This window comes from Lithobates pipiens, unplaced genomic scaffold (assembly GCF_037356315.1).
Source record: "Lithobates pipiens isolate NorthernLeopardFrog02 unplaced genomic scaffold, aLitPip1_a1.2 Scaffold_3, whole genome shotgun sequence".
Taxonomy (NCBI): domain Eukaryota; kingdom Metazoa; phylum Chordata; class Amphibia; order Anura; family Ranidae; genus Lithobates; species Lithobates pipiens.
The window spans coordinates 146,069,803-146,091,549 of NW_027507790.1; the positions used below are offsets into that span (position 1 = coordinate 146,069,803).

Sequence of the window (21,747 nt, forward strand, 5' to 3'; positions counted from 1 at the left end):
CCCATCAGTGAAGCCTTATTAGTGCCCATCAGTGCAGCCTCTTCAGTGCCCATCAGTGCAGCCTCATCAGTGCCCATCGGTGCAGCCTTATCAGTGCCCATCAGTGCAAACTCATCAACGCACATCAGTGAAGAAGAAAAATTACTTATTTGCAAAATGTTATTACAGAAATATAAAGAACAACTTTTTTTCCTACATTTTCGGCCTTTTTTAATGTATTTAGCACAAAATTAAAAATCCAGTGGGGATTAAATACCACCAAAATAAAGCTCTATTTGTGTGAACAAAATGCTAAAAATTTCATATGAGTACAGTGGTGCAAGTGTCATTCAAAGTGCGACAGCGCTGAAAGCTAAAAATTGGCCTGGGCCGGAAGGGGGTGAAAGCGTCCGTTAAAGTGGTTGTAAAGCTTGGTGTTTCTTTTTAATAAAAATAACAAACATGCCTATACATGCCCAATGGTTTTGCACAGAGCAGCTCCGATTCTCCTCTTTTGCTGCCCCCCACTGGCGCTCCAGGCCCCTCTTCCTCATCGGGTGCTCCCAGGGAAAGCCAGGAAAAACTTGCTCCTGAGTCCTACTGCTGCATCCATTGACACAGACAGTGGGACTCAGCCCTGCCCCCACTCCTGTGTCACTGGATTTGATTGACAGCAGTGGAAGCTAATCACTTCCTTTGCTATCAATCTGTCCAATGAGGAGAGAGTCAGCCGCGGGAGCCACTATATTGCACATCGCTATATTGGATGGGTTCAGGTAAGAAAAGGAGGGTGGGGGGGGGGCTCTGGGGGGCAGCTGCTGTACACCCTATAGAATGCATTAAAGCGAAAAACCTTAAAAAATAAAAAATAAAAAAAAAAAAGAAACAAATACAAGTGTTTTTAACCACTTGCTTACTGGGCACTTAAACACCCTTCCTGCCCAGACCAATTTTCAGCTTTCGGTGCTCTCACACTTTGAATGACAATTACTCAGTCATGCAACACTGTACCCAAATGAATTTTTTGTCCTTTTTTTCCCACAAATAGAGGTTTCTTTTGGTGGTATTTGATCACCTCTGGGGTTTTTATTTTTTGCGCTATAAATGAAAAAAGACCGAAAATTTTGAAAAAAAACGCATATTTCTTTGTTTCTGTGACAGAATTATGCAAATTATTAATTTTTCTTCATAAATTTTGGCCACAATTTATACTGCTACATGTCTTTGGTAAAAATAACCCAAATTAGTGGATATTATTTGGTCTTTGTGAAAGTTATAGAGTCTACAAGCTGTGGTGCGAATCGCACAAAATTGATCACATCTGATGTACTGGTGGCCTATCTCGCTTCTTGTGACCCGAACAAGTCAGGAACGTACAAATACCCCCCAAATGACCCCTTTTTGGAAAGTAGACATTCCAAGGTATTTAGTAAGAGGCATTGTGAGCTTTTTGATGCTGTCATTTTTTTCCCACAATTCTTTGCAAAATGAAGATTTTTCATTTTTTTTATTTTTCTCCACAAAATTGTCATTGTAATAGGTTATTTCTCTCACGTGGCATGTGTATACCACAAATGACACCCCCCAAAAAATTCTGCTACTCCTCCTGAGTATTACAATACCACATGTGTGGGACTTTTTCACAGCCTGGCCACATAGAGAGGCCCAACATGCAGGGAGCGCCATCACGTGTTCTAGAAGCATAAATTACACATCTAACTTGTTGACTACTTATTACACTTTTGAAATACCAGGACAATGACACGTGACACTGATGACAGATGGCACTGATACGTGGCAATGATGACACTTATACGTGGCACTGATGACACGTGGCACTGATGACAGATGGCACTAATATGTGGCACTGATGACAGATGACACTAATATGTGGCACTGATGACACGTGGCACTAATATGTGGCACTGATGACACGTGGCACTAATACGTGGCACTGATGACACGTGGCACTAATACATGGCAATGATGACACGTGGCACTAATACGTGCCACCGGTGACAGATGGCACTAATACGTGGCACCAATGACGCGTGACACTGATGACAGATGGCACTGATAAGTGGCATTGATGACACGTGACACTGACAACAGATGGCACGTGACACTGACAGGTGGCACTGATGACAAATGGCACTGATACGTGGCACTGATGACAGATGGCACTAATACGTGGCACTGATGACAGATGGCACTATGTGGCACTAATAACACGTGGCACTGATGACAGATGCCACTTATACGTGGCACTGATGACAGATGTCACTGGGGACAAATGGCACTGACAACAGGTGGCACTGGGGACAGATAGCACTGCGGGCAGGTGGCACTGGGGTGGGGTGGATTGCACTGGGGCGGATAGCACTGGGGCAGGATGGCACTGGGGCGGATGGCACTGGGGCGGATGGCACTGGGGCGGATGCCACTGGGGCAGGATGGCACTGGGGCGGATGGCACTGGGGGGGGCATGGCACTGGGGGGGGCATGGCACTGGGGGGGGCATGGCACTGGGGGGGGGGATGGCACTGGGGGAGGATGGCTCTGGGGGAGGATGGCACTTTTTTTTTTTTTTTTGTACACTGACGGCTGCTGCAGCCGTTCTTCTCTCCCCTCTCACACGCTGTCTGTGTGAGGAGGGAGAGCGGCGCTGAGAGATGATCTCATATGTTTACATATGAGATCATCTCCCATTGGACACGCCGATCACGCTGTAAACGGCCGCTGTGATTGGTCGTTTACAGCGATCTGTGTTTGCCTGTCCCCGGGGGACACGGCAAACACAGAACTTCCGCGATGCGCGCCCGCGGCGGCGCGCATCGCGGAAGTAAACACCAGGCCGTCCAGGGACGGCCAGGCGTAGGAAGCCGCCCGCCCTAAGGCCGTCATTCGGCTATAGGGCGGGCGGGAAGCGGTTAATTACAAATCTGAAAGTAGCTGCATTGTTTACAATGGAGCCATTCACACAGATGCGTAAACATGAGCTGCATTCAGATCTATAATATAGAATCCAAAAATTAGCATTTTAACCACTTCCTGACCGCCTCACACAGATATACTGCGGCAGAAGGGCATGTGCAGGCAGATTAACGTACCTGTACGTTGCCCTTTAAGAGGCGGCTTGCGGGTGGTCCATGACCGTGATCACGGGTCCTGCGGACTCGATGTCTGCGGGCATACCCACGATCGTCTCACGGTGAAGAAGAATGGGGAGATGTTAATGTAAACAATCATCTCCCTGTTCTGCCTAATGACACTGTCACTGATCGCCGCTCCCTGTAATCGGTCACACACAGCCCCCCCCCCCCCCCCACAGTTAGAATCACTCCCTAGGACACACTTAACCCCTACAATGCCACCTAGTGGTTAACCCCTTCACTGCCAGTGGCATTTTTACAGTAATCAATGCAATTTTTTACCATTGATCACTGTATTAATGCCAATGGTCCCCAAAAATATGTAGAAGAATACCTATCGGCCTAAACTGAGGAAAATATGTTTTTTTTATATATTTTATATATTTTTTGGGGATATTTATTGTAGCAAAAAGTAAAAAATAATGCGTTTTTTTTTCAAAATTGTCACTTATTTTTTGTTTATAGCACAAAAAATAAAAACCGCAGAGGTGATCAAATACCACCAAAAGAACGCTCTATTTGTGGGAAAAAAGGACATCAATTTGGTTTGGGAGCCACTTCGCAGGACCACGCAATTGTCAGTTAAAGCAACGCAGTGCCGAATTGCAAAAAGTGCTCTGGTCAGGAAGGGGGTACATTTTTCCGGGGCTGAAGTGGTTAAGGATATGCGCTTATGCAGATAAATGTATATATATGCCTTTGTACGCAGGTAAACTAAGTCTAAATAAAAGGGAAAAATAAGTTATCATTATGTACACATACGTGTTTTTACGCATCTCTACACAAGTATTTTACTGATCATTACACAGCTTTTCTCCTAGAAAACACTTATATAACATATACTTGAATTTTGCTCATGTTGCGCCACTTTTGGAATGCACGCAAGACACTTTCACAATATCCTCACAAGATCTTCTGCTTGACAAGGTACAGAATATATTAATAATACTGAAGGCAGCCTATATTTCAATTCTATGGACAACATTTTTTCAACACACTTTAAATCCTGTTGTGAAAAGTTGCACAATGTGTATATAGGCATATATGTATGTTCTGGCGCCATCTCATGGACAATAGCTGTAAACGCAGCCATAAATACATGGCTTTTTCTTGGCTCTGTTATGCATTGCAAGTTAATTTTAGGCCACATTCATTCAGGGCATGTTAATGCATGCCCCTTGTGAGGGATGTGCATGCCCACACCCCTTCAGATTCCACTGTGTGAACAGTGGTTGTGTCTGTGCAGGCGCTGCATCCCAATTAACAGCTATGGGGCTGCCTACATGGGGATGCAAGGAACACTTCCATAGCTCCCAACTGTCCCTGATTTCGAGGGACTGTCCCTGATTTTGGAACAAAGTCCCTCTGTCCCTCTGTCCCTCTTTCCTCCTCATTTGTCCTTCATTTTGGTCTGATCTATATAGATGTATAGAAAAATGCACTATTTATCTTTCTAAAAGTGTTTCCCAGTGCTAAAACTTTCAAAAACAAAACTTGCTGGTTTAACTTATCTTTATTTTTTGTATGTCTCCTTTAAGAGGGAGTGGCAAGAGGTGTGTCTTATGCCTACATACATTTCCTAAGTTGTTCCCATCTCAAAAAAGTTGGTAGTCATGCTGTGCATCCCTGTGTGGCTATACACAGCCCTCACCTGAAGCATGGATTACTGCACCCCGTGTGAATGAGGCCTTAAAAAAGGTCTATTTCATGGATCAAAATAGCTGCGGGCATACTCTAAAGGTCACCATATACTATGCAATATGATTGTACAATCTCTGTACTGTACAATCTATTTTGATTTACCAAAATATGTAATATGAGGATGCACCTAAACAATTCATTTAAACATACCTCCCAACTGTCTCTGATTTCGAGGGACTGTCCTTGATTTGGAGCAATGTCCCTCTGTCCCTCATTCCTCCTCATTTATCCCTCATTTTGGTCTGATCTATATAGATGTATAAAAAAATGAACTTTTTATCTATGAAAAAGAGTTTTACAGTGCTAAACCTTTCATCTGCTTTCTAAATTGCGGCATTTGTAAATTCTAAAAGCCAATATAAAGGAAGAGTAGTGCTAAAAAAAGCACTTTTGGGTTGAACCAATCTTTCATTTTTTTGTACAATTCTCCTTTAAGGGGGTGTGGCAATGGGCGTGTCCTATACCTGCATACTTTTGCTGATAGGTGTCCCTCATTCCCATCACTAAAATTTGAGAGGTATGATTTAAATAGCATCAAATCAGAGAGGCCCTTGTACTACATAGTTGATGGCAGATCTAAAGATTGAACAGCCAAATGATATGGTCACCTTAAGACCCCATTCACACCTGAGCGTTTTGTAGCTTGAAGCCTGAAGCTACAAAACGCTAGAGGGGAAAAAATCTATTATTCTCAATGGAGATGGTTCACATCTCCACTCCATGTCGCCTGAAGCCGAACGCCTGAAGCTCAAACAAGTTCCGGACCCTTTTTTGTCGCTCGAATTGAGCAGATTTGGGCGTTTTTCTTCTTTTAACATTGGTGACCTTTTGCCCTGTACAAAATCACGGCAAATCGCGGTAAAAAACGCCGCAAATCGCGGTAAAAAAAGCTGCAAAAAACGCAGCAAAATCGCTGTAAATTTGCGTGATTTTCTGCTTGAAAACGCTATGCTCAGGTGTGAATGCAGCCTAAGGCCGCGTACACACGGGCGGACTGTTCGCCCAACCTTGTCCGCTGAACAGTGTTTGGGCGGACAGTCCGCTCGTGTGTGGGCTTTCAGCGGACAGTTTCAGCGGACAGTTGGACGGACAAAGTCTTTCGGAAATTCCGAAAAACTGTCCGCTGAAACTGTGTTTGAGCGAACAGTCCGCCCGTGTGTGGGCTTGTCCGCTGTACTTTCGAAATGAGCGGACTGTTCCCGCTCGGAAAGTCCGCCCATTTCGAGCGCGTGTACAGGTAGGCGGGGCCCGCGAAGGAGACGTCGCGGGCTCCGCCGCCTGGAATGGGCTTAAAGGGGAACCCCAACGCCGAAAAAAATCGGCGTGGGGGTTCCCCCCAAGTCCACACCAGACCCTTGTCCGAGCACGCTACCCGGCCGGCCAGGAAAGGGGGGCGAGCGAGCGCGCCCCCCCTCCTGAGCCGTACCAGGCCGCGTGCCCTCAACATGGGGGGTGCCTTGGGGAAGGGGGGGCCGCGCGGCCCCCCCCACCCCAAAGCACCTTGTCCCCATGTTGATGAGGACAAGGGCCTCTTCCCGACAACCCTGGCCGTTGGTTGTCGGGGTCTGCGGGCGGGGGGCTTATCGGAATCCGGGAGCCCCCTTTAAGAAGGGGGCCCCCGGATACCGGCCCCCCACCCTATGTGAATGAGTATGGGGTACAATGTACCCCTACCCATTCACCTGTGAACTAAAGTACAATAAAAAACACAACACAGAGAAAAAATATTTTATTGCACAGCTCCGGGGGTCTTCCGTCTTCGGGGGTCTTCTCGCCGGACTCCTCCGCTATGTGTGTGTAGCTCTTTTGCTAGCGGAGGAGTCCGGCTTTCTTCCTCCCCGCCGCCGGCCTCTTCTCCCGACTTCGGGGGTCTTGTCCCCCTCTTCGGTTCTTCTGCCGGGCCACCGCGCCTGGTCCGGTGGCCCGGTCTTCTGTCGCCGTCTTCCGTTCTTCTGTCGCCGCCTTCGGTTCTTCTGCCGGGCCACCGCGCCTTCTTGTAGCTCTTTTACAGGCGGTGGCCCGGTCTTCTGTCGCCGCCGCCGCCTTCCGTTCTTGTTCTTCTTCTTGTTCTTCTTCTTCTCCTGGAGATGTTGACTCGACGAGCTCTCCGGCCGGAATGCCAGGGACACGCTCCGCTGCCACTTATATAGTGACAATGGGGCGGTGTCACATGGTATATGTCACATGGGTTGGTCACATGGGTTGATGTCACATGGGGACTATGACATCGTAAGGGGGCGGGGTCACCATGTGACCAACCCATGTGACATATACCATGTGACACCGCCCCATTGTCACTATATAAGTGACCGCACAGCGCGGCTCTGGCATTCCGGCCGGAGAGATCGTCGAGTCAACATCTCCAGGAGAAGAAGAAGAACAAGAAGAAGAACAAGAACGGAAGGCGGCGGCGGCGACAGAAGACCGGGCCACCGCCTGTAAAAGAGCTACAAGAAGGCGCGGTGGCCCGGCAGAAGAACCGAAGGCGGCGACAGAAGAACGGAAGACGGCGACAGAAGACCGGGCCACCGGACCAGGCGCGGTGGCCCGGCAGAAGAACCGAAGAGGGGGACAAGACCCCCGAAGTCGGGAGAAGAGGCCGGCGGCGGGGAGGAAGAAAGCCGGACTCCTCCGCTAGCAAAAGAGCTACACACACATAGCGGAGGAGTCCGGCGAGAAGACCCCCGAAGACGGAAGACCCCCGGAGCTGTGCAATAAAATATTTTTTCTCTGTGTTGTGTTTTTTATTGTACTTTAGTTCACAGGTGAATGGGTAGGGGTACATTGTACCCCATACTCATTCACATAGGGTGGGGGGCCGGTATCCGGGGGCCCCCTTCTTAAAGGGGGCTCCCGGATTCCGATAAGCCCCCCGCCCGCAGACCCCGACAACCAACGGCCAGGGTTGTCGGGAAGAGGCCCTTGTCCTCATCAACATGGGGACAAGGTGCTTTGGGGTGGGGGGGCCGCGCGGCCCCCCCTTCCCCAAGGCACCCCCCATGTTGAGGGCACGCGGCCTAGTACGGCTCAGGAGGGGGGGCGCGCTCGCTCGCCCCCCTTTCCTGGCCGGCCGGGTAGCGTGCTCGGACAAGGGTCTGGTGTGGACTTGGGGGAACCCCCACGCCGATTTTTTTCGGCGTTGGGGTTCCCCTTTAAGCCCATTCCAGGCGGCGGAGCCCGCGACGTCTCCTTCGCGGGCCCCGCCTACCTGTACACGCGCTCGAAATGGGCGGATTTGCCTCCGCCTTACGTGGGCGAGTCCGTTCATTTCAAAAGTTGAGCGAACTGTTTGCCCAACCTTGTTCGTCAAACAGTCCGCTCGTGTGTGGGCAAGTCCGCTCATGCAAATTTTGAGCGGACTGTTTGATGAAACTGTTTGCCGAACAAGGTTGGGCGAACAGTCCGCCCGTGTGTACGCGGCCTAAGGCCGCGTACACACGGGCGGATTGTCTGTCCAACTTAGTCCGCTGAACAGTGTTTCAGCGGACAATCCGCTCGTGTGTGGGCTTCAGCGGACTTTTTCAGCGGACAGTCTGACGAACAAAGTCTTACGGAATTTCCGTAAGACAGTCCGTTCAAACTTGGTTTTGTCTGTCCAAACTTGGTTTCAGCGGACAGTCCGCTCGTGTGTAGGCAAGTTGGACGGACTAAGTATGGCGCATGCTCAGAAAGGGTTTACACGGCCGAAGGTTGCATTGCAGTGTATAGGACGTCGTTTTTCTAGTCCCGTCGTACGTGCTGTACACGTCATCACGCACGCTTTCAGCGGACTGTCTGCTCATCGTGTGTGGTCAAGTCCGTTCATGCAAATTTTGAACGGACTGTCTGTCGGATTGTCTGCCGAACTTAGTTGGGCATATAGTGTGCATATAGTGACCTATTCCTAAGTCTTGTTTACACTAGTGTTAGCCCTCTGAAGAGTGATCCAATCACTTTGACATGCGGTAAGGAAGTGTTATGTCACCTCTTCACCACCTGTTTTGGTAGGGGGCAGTAAAAGCACGACTTAACCAATGTTTTTTTTCCTGCCCCACAACTGCAGGTGTAAATGAGGCCTAAGGCTGGCTGTTCACAGCTCAAATTTTGGGTGCTTCCTGCTGAAAATTTGAACAGTGGATGTTCCTGCAAGCACCACTCAGCTCAACTGAGCTGATTGGAAAATGATTAGACGAACAGTGACTGCATCCTAGCTATTACAGTCATTGTTTGGCAGTGCCATTGTACTCAGGCTGTCATGTGTGCCATGACTACTGAATACAATAGCCGGCAGTGGAAATTAATACAACACTGTTTAGTGTAGGCAGGAGAACTGATCAATTTTCTCTCACTCAGTCAAAGGCTAAACAAGAGAGGATCTAGCGAATTGTAAAACTGCTCCCACCCCTTTCTAACACCTTTACTATATTCCCTGTGTAGGAAAGATGCATATAGTGACCTATTCCCAGGCCACACATGATCTCCCCTGTGTCAGCCAGAGTCAGTGTTCTGTCGATATGTGCCCACCGTCGAAAAGTGCCCCTGCATGCTCAGAACAGATGGGTACTCCAACTGAGTTGCCGATCAGCTGGAGTGATGTCCCATAGCGCATGCGCACATCGTAGGAGCACATGGTAGGATACCACCATTTCTCAGCCACAATTTAATGCTATGCAAACAGCGGAGGAACACCGTATTTGTCATATTGTGGTTCGCCGTAGAGCGGCAGGTTTACAGCAAGGCACAATCTGACATCTATGGTGTCCCTCCACTCTTTGCATAGCTTTCAATTGTGCCCGTGAAATGGTTTCACCTGTTGAAAAAAACCCTCCTACGATGTGCACATGCGCCATGGTGACGTCACTCCAGCTGATTGGCAACTTAGCTGGAGCGTCCTTCCATTGTGCGCGTGCGCGGACACTTTTAGACGGAGGGCACAAATCGATAGAACACTGGCTACAGGGGAGAGGAGGAGAGCGCTCAACAACAGCTGATAAAGCCTGGGAGCGGTGACATCACCCTTAGACTCCTTTCACACTGAGGCCTTTTTCTGGCGCTTTAGCGCTAAAAATAGCGTCTGTAAGGCGCTTGAAAAATGCCTCATTTGCAATCCCAGTGTAAAAGCCCAAGTGCTTTCAAACTGGGGCGCTGCGCTGGCAGGACGTCAAAAAAAGTCCTGCAAGCAACTTCTTTGATACACCGCTCCTAAAGCAACCCTGCCCATTGAAATAGTTGGGCAGCACTGCCAAAGCGCCTGCAAAGCGCCTGCAAAGCGCTGCGGCAGCGACACTTTGCAGGTGCTTTTAACCCTTTCTTCGGCCGATAGTGGGGGGTTAAAAGCGGCCCGCTGGTGGCCGAAAAGTGCCTGTAAAACTACAGTAAGGCACCGCTAGTTTTAAAACTAGCAGCACTTTACAGTCAATGCCCGCGCACTATCAGTGTGAAAGGGCTCTAAGTTCACACCTGAACATTTTGAATCACCCCAATTCTGCCCACGATTTCAAAATGCTCTGCTAAAGTGACAAATCGCACAACACAAATTTCAGATGCCATTCATTTTTTGGGTGACAACCACGGCAAAACTGCACCGTGTTTTTAGGTGCCATTAAAATGAATGGCCTCTGAAATGTGCATTGTGCGATATGTCATTTTAGGAAAGTGTTTTGAAATCACTTGCGGAATCGTGTTGATTCTGCCCATGGTTCAAACACCCAAGTGTGGATGCAGCCATGGGCTTACTATGGGCTGTCTGTTGTTGGCATTCCCTCCTCTCCCCTGAAGCTGCTGCTAACTGACCGAGGGGAGATGATCACAGGATCGGACCGGAGCAACCTGGAAATAGTTAAGCATTTTTCATAGTAGTTAGTATAGGCGTTAGAAGGGGGAAGAAGTAGTTTTAGGTTTAGTTTATTTTGGAATTATATTTTAAATTGCATTTTTCTGCAGAGACTTATTACCTCTAATGGCCTGTACGCACGGTCGGAAATTCTGATGGAAAAAGTCAGATTGGATTATGTTGTCGGAAAATCCGATCGTATGTGGGCTCTATCGGACTTTTTCTGTCGGATTTTCCGACGCACAAAGTTTGAGAGCAGGATCTAAAATTTTCTGACAACAAAATCCGATCGCATAAATTCCGATCGTGTGTAGACAATTCCGACAGACAAAGTGCCACGCATGCTCAGAATAAACTAAGAGGCAAAAGCTATTGGCTACTGGCCCATTTATAGTCCCGACGTACGTGTTTGACCTCCTCTCGTTCAGAACGATCGGATTTTCCAACAACTTTGTGCGACCTTGTGTATGCAACACAAGATTCGGACAAAATCTGTCAGAAAAAATCCGACAGATTTTGTGGTTGGAATGTCCGACCGTGTGTACAAGGCATCAGGCTCCATTCACATTTTGCGTTTTGTAGTGTGATTTGAGATCGCAAGCAGAATCGCAACTATTCTACATGCGATATCAGATCACATAGCAATCGCAAAACAAATTTTCGGTTGCCATTCATTTTTAATGACGAACACACACTGTTTGCTGCAATAAATCATGCAAGTGTGGAAGTCTTATCAAAGTCACTTCAAAGTCGTGTCAAAATCAGATTCCAAAGTTGTGCTGAAAATTGTGCAACTCTGGAGGAGGCCAATGTGAAAGGACCCTTAGGGCCGGTTTTGATTGCCTTAGAACAAATGCAGGTGAGAAGATGATCAAATCCACCCGTCAATGAATTATGAACCATCTCAGCAATGTTCCAAACTGATTGCAAATGAAAGATAAATGCACTTGAAAGCACCCCGACCCTTGCCCAAAGGCCATTGACACAGCCCTTATCATGGAATCACAAGCTGATTAACATTTCTTTAGGGGAATTTATGAAGCAAGTTGTCGACAAATACCGGTACATGATCATTACAGATCAGGTTACCATTTATTAAGGTCTTGTTTATACTATGTCTGTACAGATCAGGGCAGACTCCATATGAAGACACATATAAAACAATATGTGCCTTGTTCACACCACACACATTGCGGTAGTGTGCGCTTCATAAAAAGTCAGTGTGCATGCATTTTCATGCAGAGCAACTCACCACCGCAGCACGGCTGTGCTTAGAGCTGAATAAAATGTTTTGTGACACTTCAATAAAGTTAAAAAAAGGAAGAAATAAATACACCACAGCATACAGGTATATAATACGAATACAGGAGGTTGTTACTAGTCAGATCACCAGGTGAAAACAGAGGGAAAAAAGCCTAAAAAAATAAAACAAATGCAGCCACCACATCTAATGATTGGTGAGCTGCAATATATTACATTTTTGGGTTTGGGTTAAATACAGCTTTGGGGCTCATGCACACTGCAGCTAAAAAAAAAAAGGCTGCTTTTTACAGGCGTTTGAGCTTTTATTTTTGCCTATAAAAGTTGGAAAAGCTTGTTCTTTTTTGTGCTCTTTTTCGCCTTTTTTTATTGATTTTAATTATTTTGGAGCATAAGTGTTTTTTTCACAAACTCTACTAGATAGTATTTCCTTAGCCACTGTATAAACAAAAAAAAAAGCTGGAACAAACGTTTTCACTAATTTATGAGCTTTTTTCTTTTGAGCTCTTTGGGGCACTAGCTCCTCTCAAAATCACCTTGAGCTGCAGTGAGCATGAGCACTGGATGTAAACCCTCAAATATACCCAGTGAAGTGAACAGCCTCAGACATGGGCATCTGCAGAACTTTTTTCAGGGGGGGCATCATTTTAAGGTCACCTATGCTCCGCCCCTTTTCAACAATGTCATAAAGGTGAGGGCGAGCTATATGGGCACAACAGCAGCTATATGGGCACAGCAGCAGTGTTATTGGCATAATAGCAGCTTTATGAGCACAATAATATCTTTACACAAACAGTGTAAGTGAGTCGGATGTCACTGTCATAGAGGGAGAGCAGAGCAAACGCAGAGAAAAGTCTGTAGCAACCACGGCGGACCCTGCAAGTTTCGCACTGTGGCGTCACTAGGGTTGTCACCTGGTGTGATAAAACGTGGTGTCACCCAGGCTGGACATTCGCACATTCTGAGTTGCCTGTGGTGCCTCTTGTCAGTAGTGTAGAATGTCTGTACCCTGGCAGTGGCTCAGTCTTTCTTTCTCTGGTGGTGCGGTACAGCATGACTCTCTCTTGTAGTCCTGGGCAGCATGGCGCACTCTCTTTCTGGTGGTTCAGGTACAGTGTGTCTCTCTCTGGTGGTGCAGGTACAGTGTGGCTCTCTCTGGTGGTGCAGGTACAGCATGGCTTTCTCTGGTGGTGCAGGTGCAGCGTGGCTCTCTCTGGTGGTGCGGAAACTGTGGCTCTCTCTGGTGGCACAGGTTCAGTGTGGCTCTCTCTGGTGGTGCAGGTGCAGCATGGCTTTCTCTAGTGGCGAGGGTGCAGCATGGATCTCTCTGGTGGTGCAGGTGCAGTGTGGATCTCTCTGATGGTGCAGGTGCAGTGTGGCTCTCTCTAGTGGTGGGGATGCAGTGTGGCTCTCTCTGGTGATGTGGGTGCATCGTGGGTCTCTCTAGTGGTGCGGTACAGCGGTGCTCTCTCTGGTGGTGTGGGTATAGCATTATTCTATCTGGTGGTTTGGGTACAGCATGGCTTTCTCTAGTGGTGCAGGTGCAGCGTGGCTCTCTCGGGTGGCACCGGTTCAGTGTGGCTCTCTCTGGTGGTGCAGGTGCAGCGTGGTGAGGGTGAAGCATGGATCTCTCTGGTGGTGCAGGTACAGTGTGGATCTCTCTGGTGGTGCAGGTGCAGCGTGGTGAGGGTGAAGCATGGATCTCTCTGGTGGTGCAGGTACAGTGTGGATCTCTCTAGTGGTGGGGATGCAGTGTGGCTCTCTCTGGTGGTGTGGGTGCATTGTGGGTCTCTCTGGTGGTACAGTACAGCGGTGCTCTCTCTGGTGGTGTGGGTACAACATTATTCTATCTGGTGGTGCGGGTACAGCATGGCTTTCTCTCTGGTAGTGCGGGTACAGCGTGACTCTCATGGCTCTATCCGGTGGTGCTGGGGTCATTCGTTTCCTCAGCAAAGTCTTCTCTTTCTTTTTCCATGTCTCCTGTAGCACTCCTCAGCTTGTCACCCCCCCCCCCCCCAGAAGAGTGCATGCTGGGGGCTGTAGCCTGCTTTCTGTGGAGAACAATTGGGCCACCAATCTCTGGGACTACATTTCCCATGATGCTCCTCTAGTTTCTTCTGATTGGCCCTCTGCTGTGGCCAATGGGGGGGGGGGAAAGAACTGTCAGGAAGCTTGCTCTTCTCCCATGCTGCCGACATGAGAAATGGGGGGGGGGCTAGTGGGGGAAACATTCTGACAGTGGCCCACAGCTCTCCCCTATCACAGCGCCGCTGCTGAGATCTCTTCACTTATGGGGGGGGGGGGCTCGAAAGCACCTGCTAAATTTACATCTGATGGGTGCTACCCTGGTGCTGTCCATCCCCCCGTACCCCAATTGCGATGTGGCCGCCAATGGGACCGTACACCTTGCCGATTCCAGGGGGGGGGCACTCTACCCCTCCCGCCCCACTGTACGGACACCCATGGCCTCAGATGATGCACAGGTATGAAACAAATCTCCCTACATAAGTTGTACGTGTATATTTGCTGTCTTTATATATACTTTTATCAGATCATGTGAAGCCTGGGCATACAGTTAATAATTTACTGGACTTCGACTTTAAAAAGAATGGACACTGTCACAGGACAGGTTTGCCCAGTTTAAGCTCAGTAGCTTCAGCTGTCCTACCACTTTGTTTTCCTTTAGGTTATTTGGTGACATTGCCATTCCTTTAAAGACAGTTAATTTTAGCCTTGGAGAAGTAAATCTCTCTTTTTGTTTAAATCATCTAATCACATGCTACAGAAGATTCTTTTTATTCCTTATTATGGGTGTTGCAAAATGGGGTAAGGTGATACTAAAGGCTTGCATTTGTTTAACTAAAAAATAGGTAATATTTACCTGCTCTGTGCAATGATATTACACAGAAAGTTTACTTTCCTCCTCTTCTGGCAGTTCCCTACTAGCTCTGTCACCCCTCCCTCCTCCTGGCACTTTCTACAGAAACCTGGGTGCGAAGAAGGCACCTGTGCACGTGTGCTTCTGAGCCTGGCTGTGTGCATCCACACACACACACACAGCGTCATTAAGCCACGCCCCCACCCCTGACCACAGAAGTGTGACTGACAGCAGCAGGAGCCTATGGCCTGGTACACACTAAGCCCTTGTACACACGGTCGGAGAATCCGTCGGAATGTGTCCTATCGGACCGTGTTGTCGGATAATGCGACTGTGTGTGGTATGCATTGGACTGATTCCGTCGGAATATCCGTCGGACCCAATTTTCCAACTTGTTGGAAATATTTTTCGACAAACTGGTCCGATCGGACATACTCCGATCATGTGTAGAGAATTCCGATCAGACAAAGTGCCACGCATGCTCAGATCAAATTCCTACACCAAAGCTATTGGCTACTAGCCTGAACGTAGTCCCGTCGTAACAAAATAACGTCATCACGTTCTGAACGATCGGATTTTCTGACAACTTGGTCCGACCGTGTGTATGCAACAGTTTCGGACACAATCCGTCGGACAAAATCCGTCAGACAAAATCCAACGGATTTGGTTGGCAGAATGTCCGACCGTGTGTACAGGGGCTAATAGTTTCTTTTCGTTCAACCCAGTTCTGGTCGGAGTCGCTGTACTAACAGTCCGATGTTAGCACAGCCATTGACTAGGAGTGCTGATTGGGAGTTGTTTGGCTGCTGGTTTTCCAGCATGGTCGTCTGACAGAAGGTGGCCAAACAGCTGGCTTCGGTCGGAGTGGCTGACATACACACGGGCCAAATGCAGACCGGTTTAACCACTTGCTGACCAGCGCACGACGATGTACGTTGACAGAATGGCACGGGCAGGCAAATGGGCGTACAGGTACGTCCCTTTAAATTTGCCGCCCTGCCATCGGGACCTGCGGACTCGATCGCCGCGGGCATCCCCGTGATCGTCTCACGGAGCGGCCGAATGGAGAAGTGCCGTTGTAAACAACATTTCTATATTCTGCCTAGCAACTAGTGACGCTGATCTCTGCTCCATGTGATTGGAGCAGAGATCAGTGTTCACTAAATGAAAGCCCACCCCCCCACAGTTAGTAACACATCCCTAGGAACACTTAACCCTTACACTGCCACCCACTGGTTAACCCCTTTACTGCCAGTGTCATTTACACAGGAATCACTGCATTTATATACCAGTGATTACTGTATAAATGACAATGGTCCCAAAAATGTGTCAAAAATGTCCGATGGGTCCCCCACAATGTTGCAGTCACAATAAAAATCGCTGATCGCCGCAATTACTAGTAAAAAAAAAATAATAAAAAATTATTAATAAAAATGCTATAAAAACTATCCCTATTTTGTAAACGCTATAACTTTTGCGCAAACCAATCAATAATCGCTTATTGCGATTTTTTTTCACCAAAAATATGCAGAGGAATACGTATCGGCCTAAACTGAGGGAAAAAAATGTTTTTTTATATATTTTTGGGGGATATTTATTATAACAAAAAGTAAAAAATAATGCGTTTTTTTCTAAATTGTCGCTCTATTTTTGTTTATAGCGCAAAAAATAAAAACCACAGAGGTGATCAAATACCACCAAAAGAAAGCTCTATTTGTGGTAAAAAAAGGACGTCAATTTTGTTTGGGAGCCACGTCGCACGACCGCGCAATTGTCAGTTAAAGCGACGCAGTGCCGAATCGCAAAAAGTGGTCTGGTCTTTGACCAGCAAATTGGTCCGGTCTGAAAGTGGTTAAATTGAACTGGCCGTTGTCTCCCAACATTCAGCCCGTGCGTACTAGGCATTAGGCTCCAGTGCCCTCAGCGTCTCCTGTGAAAGCGGGAAGTGAGTGCTAAATCAGTGACATGGAGCCAGGTATGTGTTTAGGGGCGTGGCGGTAGAACGGGTAGTAGGGCTTTTTTTACCTTTAATGTAGAGAATACATTCTCTGCATCAGGATAAAAAAATGCTCTGCTCCTTCTCCACTCTTTTGCCAAACACTCACTTGTCCATATCACTATAACACTTTCTCCAGCACAACTTCCTCACTCCCTGCTTTCACAGGAGAAACTGAGCCATAGGCTCCTGCTGCTGTCAGTCACACTCCTGTGATGAGGGGATGGGGGCATGGCTTAATGGTGCTGTGTGTGTCTATAGACAGACACAACCCAACTCAAGACCCAACAGGAGGAAGCATGCATGGGTGTCTCCTTGCCACCTGACTTTCTACAGGAAACACCTGGAGGAGGGAGTAGCTGACAGTGCAACCTTTGAACAGAGAAGGGAATTATAACTTATTTTTTTTAATTAAACTAATGCCTTTAATATCACTTTAATGTACATTATAACCGAGATTGTATGGTTCCCGATTTGCTAATAAATAGTGTTAAATTTAATTATCCAATCTAGTGAAAAGCACATGCCTGATTTCCTTTTTTATTTGCACATAATTGTATAATTAAAGTGAATATTTACAGAACTTATTGTGTGAAGATTCTTAACTCGTTTTAGTCAAAAACTTAATTTGGTTTCTTCATAAGCAACTGATCCTCAAGCAGCTTCTAAGTTTATAGTAAAAGGATTCACAATTATAACCACTAACAGAAAAGGTAAAGTGTGCCATTCACTTTTTTATTCATCTAACAGTGAAAAACAGAACGTGCATACACATCGCGTGACACCTTCCTACAAACTTTATAGTTCTTGTAGACGTGATATGTAACATAAAATGAAGTAAATAAATAGCATGAAAAGGGCCCATCCTTGAAACCGGTTAACAGTTTTGTATGCTAGAAACAGCGGCTTCATGCTCTCTAGGATCCACTACAGCAGTGATGGTGAACCTTGGCACCCCAGATGTTTTGGAACTACATTTCCCATGATGCTCATGCACTCTGCAGTATAGTGCAGCATCATGGGAAATGTAGTTCCAAAACATCTGGGGTGCCAAGGTTCGCCATCACTGCACTACAGGGATTTCTTCTGTGCAGTAAGGGTTGAGCAGGGCTCCTTGGATGCCATTTTGGGATTTAGGAAGTCTATAAAGACTGCGCTTTAAGTACCACATTTTACTATTTTTAGGCTGGGTTCACATTTTTTTCGCATTAGGCTCACAGCAGTGGTCCAGTGCGTCCCCATTCACCATTTCAGGTCCGATTTCAGCTCAAATTTTGGGCTGAATTCAGACCTGAAACGGATCAAAAGATGTACAGTTCCCCTGTGCAAATTCACATTAGAGCCGCAGTGGAGATATGTGAACTGACTCCATAGAGAGCCAGTCAAACTCTCCTGCTGTTGCGAATTGGATATGGGGATTCCCCATATCCAATTCGCAATAGTGTGAACCCAGCCTTAATAAAGGTTATTTGAAGGTGTCACACGATGCTTGTGCACTTTCTGATTGTTTTATAAAGATTTCCAGTCTGAAGGAAGCAGCAAAGCCATGGTTGCAATGTATTAGGAAAAAGTGGTAGATACCGTCTACTGTGATCAGGATTACAAAAGAGAATTTTTACTTGGAAAGGGCATATTCCTAAGTTTCTCTATAGCAGGACTCTATCCTTTTTTTCCACTATGCATAGAGGCTCCTGCATTCTCATTATTGTACAATCTCTTGTGAAAAATACCCCTTTCACACTGGGGCGTTTTTGAGGCATTTTAGCACTACAAATAGCACCTGTAAAGCACCCGAAAAGCGCCTCTCAAGCCACCCCAGTGAGAAAGACGAGGGCTTTTACACTGGGGCAGTGTGCTTGCAGGACAGGAAGAAAAGTCCTGCAAGCGGCACCTTTGGGGTGGTGCGAGAGCGGTGTATACACCACTCCTCCACCCCCCTGCCCATTGAAATGAATGGGTAGCGCTTTGGCAGCTCCTGCAAAGCACTTTGGTAGCGCCGCAACGTGGGTGCTTGTAAGCCTTTCCTCTGCCAAAAAGGGTGAAAGGGCTAAGGACCCAGTCTTATTCTGACACTTGTTGTTTACAAGTTTAAATCAGTATTTTTTGCTAGACAATTACTTAGAACCTCCAAACATTATATATTTTTTTTAGCAGAGACTCCACAGAATAAAATACACTTTAATGATTTAAGAAAAAAAAAACATAATATATACTCAAATTCTTTTGCATAATATGAAAGATGATGTTATGCAGAGTAAATTGATACATAACATGTCCTGCTTTAAAACTGCCCACGCTTGTGGAATGTTGCCTAACTACGGTACTTAAAAATCTCCATAGGCAACGTTTTAAAAATTTCTACAGGTCACTAGTTTAGAGTTACAGAGGGCGTCCAGTGCTAGAATGATTGCTCTCACTCAGATGTTCGTGGCAATACCTCACATGTGTGGTGCAAAGAAAATTCACATATGTGGGCGTGACCTACGTATGCGTTCACTACTGCGCAAAGCACACGGGGACGGGAGCGCTTTAAAAGTTTGTTTTCTTATTATTATATTTTTTACATTTTTACACTGTCCCTTTAAAAAAAAAATCTTGATCACTTTTATTGCTATCGCAAGGAATGTAAACATCCCCTGCGATAACAATACAGCATGTCCTCTTTATGGAGGGATCTGGGGTCTAAAAAACCCCAATCTCTCCTCTAAATCAAAAGATTAAAAAAGAAAACAAACGTTGCTTTAAGAAAAAAACAAAAAACATGTTTACATGGCCCGAGAATTGGAAGTGACATTGACGTCACTCCAGTTCTCTAAGGGCATAGAGATGAGCGGTGGACATCTTGCAATCACTCATCTTTATGCAAAAATCTTGGCTCCCAGGCTCAGCGATCAGTAATGTTCCCACTGGTAGTGCTCCCACTGTTTCAAAGAGCGATCCCGCGGCAAATCTGCCACTGGGATCACTTTTATTGGAAAGCTGGCCGTCTAAGGGAAAGAATGATACTGGGGCTATGGCATCTAGCTGCAGTTATAACCCAACTCCAAAATCAAGACATACATTCCCAGTTAGGGAATGTTAGTTGGCGATGGATAGTGAGCAAAAACCCATTATACCGTCTGTTACCACTTCATGAAGTGTGTCAGGCCGCGTACACACGCGGGGACTGTTCGCCCAACTTTGTCCGCTGAACAGTGTTTCGGCGGACAGTCCGCCCGTGTGTGGGCTTTCAGCGGACAGTTTCAGCGAACAGTCTGCTGAACAAAGTTTTTCGGAAATTCCGAAAAACTGTCCGCTGAAACTTGGTTTCAGCGAACAGTCCCCTCGTGTGTAGGCTTGTTCGTCAAACTAAGTTCCGCGCATGCTCAGAAAGGATTTACACGCCGAAAGTTGTAATGCAGTGTATAGGACGTCGTATTTTCCGTCCCGTCGTACGTGCCGTTCACGTCATCGCGCACGGTTTCAGCAAACTGTTCGTTCGTCCTGTGTGGGCAAGTCCGTCCATGCTAATTTTGAGCGGACTGTTTGCTGAAACTGTTTGACGGACAAAGTTGAGCGAACAGTCCCCGCGTGTGTACGTGGCCTCAGATTACACTGACATCCTCACACCTTACCCAACTAGCTCAAATATTATTATTTTTCTATTGGTTGTACTTCTGGGATGTACCATGCTGTGCCTGTGCTCACTCTTAGCATAGCATTGCATTGTTGCATGTAGAGCTTTTGTTTTGTTTTTTGTTTTTTTGACGTAAGTCATAAGAGGCAAAAAAATAAAATAATAATTTTACCAACAGTGGCAACATCAAATTTTTATGCAATTTCAGTATTATCTTCAGGCCTACATACACAATAAAATAACCTCCAATAATGCATCATATGCCTAGTAAGGATTGTCCAGGTGTGGTGTGACAGTTTGAATCGAAAAACCAAACAGAATACTAATTTAAAACAACTAAAAGCTAATGGTATGTTAAATGCACATAACATATCCATAAAATCCATCTTTTTACCCAAAGCAGATTGCAATACATTATTTTTTAAATACCTTAATATCAATTCCATTTATTCAGTACATAACAGACAGAAATATCCCAAGTACAGTAATAATTAGTAGCCAATCAGAAATCTTTTTCTGGTGTTTCTGCTATGATATCATTGTTTTGTGCAGTACTCCTCTGAATATATTTACTGTATATATCTTATTTCTGCCTTTAGTAGAATTATTGGGTATGCAAAGCCCATATTGTGGCTATTACTAATTCTGACATGCCATAACTTTCACCATACAATTCCAAATATTGTTTCCACTATGGAAGCCCTTCATATGGTGGCAGGTTACCTGCATTATTACTTTATCTTTGTTTTTCAGTACACATTCAGTTATCATTACTGTATTGCTGTACATTTCAGTACAAGTCACTCCCCGAAATACCAAGATGAGGTAGGTGAAAATATTTCAACAAATTACATAGTCGTGTTAAATATTTTCCTGTACTTTATTTACATGGACATGCAGACATGTATCTAGGAAACTACTTGACCACAATACATCAAAATATTCATATGCATAACAACTATAGGAGTACTGATCTACTACAGAAAGAACTAATAAATTATTATACGCTGTATATAGCTTATAAAGTAGAAGCAATCAGATTTCTCATACCTTTTTCCTCTCTGTACGAGACTTGGAATGTACTTTCTTGGCTTGTTTGCTAATGATAGTGTCTTGCCATTGGCTAGATGGTAGAATGGGTGAGATATGGGAGGAGAAGGCCCAAGGCAAGGAAGGTTTCAAACGTCACCCAAGAAAAATTTCTAAGCAACCAAGTAAAGCTTCTTCCAATATGTTACAGTAAAGTCTGGGATATAAAGGGTTATCTTTGTCCTAAAATGGGATTATTAAACTAAACCTTAATGAATATACAGTATTTGCCAGAACACCAAGGATCTTCTGTCCAAATGTTTT

At 46.1% G+C, this 21,747-nt stretch overlaps 1 protein-coding gene across 2 annotated transcripts in view; it reads right to left on the minus strand.

The window, feature by feature from the left end:
* Positions 1 to 21,500, minus strand: part of CAST (calpastatin) — a 219,759-nt gene extending 198,259 nt beyond the window's left edge. Inside the window, exon 1 of one of the 2 annotated variants that reach the window (XM_077462355.1) lies at positions 21,445 to 21,500. The gene's annotated coding sequence lies outside the window, so the exon portion shown is untranslated. The remainder of the gene's footprint in view (positions 1 to 21,444) is intronic. The other variant, XM_077462352.1, reaches the window with a different exon arrangement.
* Between the last annotated feature and the right edge of the window lie 247 nt (positions 21,501 to 21,747).